Source organism: Hylaeus anthracinus, unplaced genomic scaffold (genome assembly GCF_026225885.1).
Source record: "Hylaeus anthracinus isolate JK02 unplaced genomic scaffold, UHH_iyHylAnth1.0_haploid 11997, whole genome shotgun sequence".
NCBI lineage: Eukaryota > Metazoa > Arthropoda > Insecta > Hymenoptera > Colletidae > Hylaeus > Hylaeus anthracinus.
The window spans coordinates 7,750,931-7,751,987 of record NW_026534344.1 but is presented as its reverse complement, the minus strand read 5'-3'; positions in this window follow the sequence as shown (position 1 = coordinate 7,751,987).

The window sequence follows — 1,057 nt, the reverse complement described above, 5'->3', positions numbered from 1 at the left end:
ACGTCTCCCATCGAATTTTCAAGCGCTCAAATCTTCTCGATGAACCTTAATTCTTTTATGACAGTTAGTACGAACTAATTATGATTTCAACTGCTATTGACGTTGAGTAGGCCAGCCTTTTAAATATGAGAGGTCAAAAGATGTTTGTATTCACTCAATGTCTAATTAGTGTAGTCTATTGTTAAATCTCTTCAAGTGAAACCTTCAAATTTAATCAGTTAAGCGTATATTTTCACTTGAGACAAGAGCTTCGAAGTACGCTGACTTGCAATACTTAGGGGACACTTTTTCAAACCGTCGTAACTATGAGAGTTTTCAACCGATTTCGCTGAAACTCCGTGAGGAATCAAGTGTCTTCAAGTGTCTTCTGGGTGTGTGCAAAGTTGCATTGGCGAGGGTTGATGCGAAGGAGTTAATTCATCGTCGTCCAAAAATTGTGGATTTTAGAGGGGGTTGGTTTGTCCGAGAGGGATTTCAAGGGGTGCATTTTGTAGAGAGCATCAAGGAGAGTCGCCCCAAAGGTTTTTTTGAATTTTTCAACCCCTTCCGTCATCCCTGGTCTGTTTCAAAGAGGCGTTTTTCTACACCCTCCCCTTTAGGGGGGGGGGTGAAGTAACCCCTTCGCATCAACCCACGCTCATGTAACTTTACACACGCCCAGGGGACACTACAAAACTATTCGTATTGTTCGTATTGTTTTAATAGAGTAGGATCTCTCTCTACTTCTGAAAAGCTTTGACAAACATAATTTTCAAATTAGTTAGACTGAATGGGGTTGCTCGAACAAGTCAAGGAATGTAATGTAATCAGATAAAATTTGCCCTGTCAGATTTTATTATCACAACTATTATCCGCCTGTTTCAACAGTTGCATGAATTAAAGAATATAAAGAATGACGAGGTTGACTCCTTCTTGAGCTACAAATGTTTTCAAAATTATCAAGTGTTTCCACTTAACAATAAGGACTGAATTTTACCATTTATACAAGTTGAAATCAAAGTAAATAAATTGGCCCTGCAAGTGTCAGTATAATTCGTAGTCTAGAGAATAAAAATTA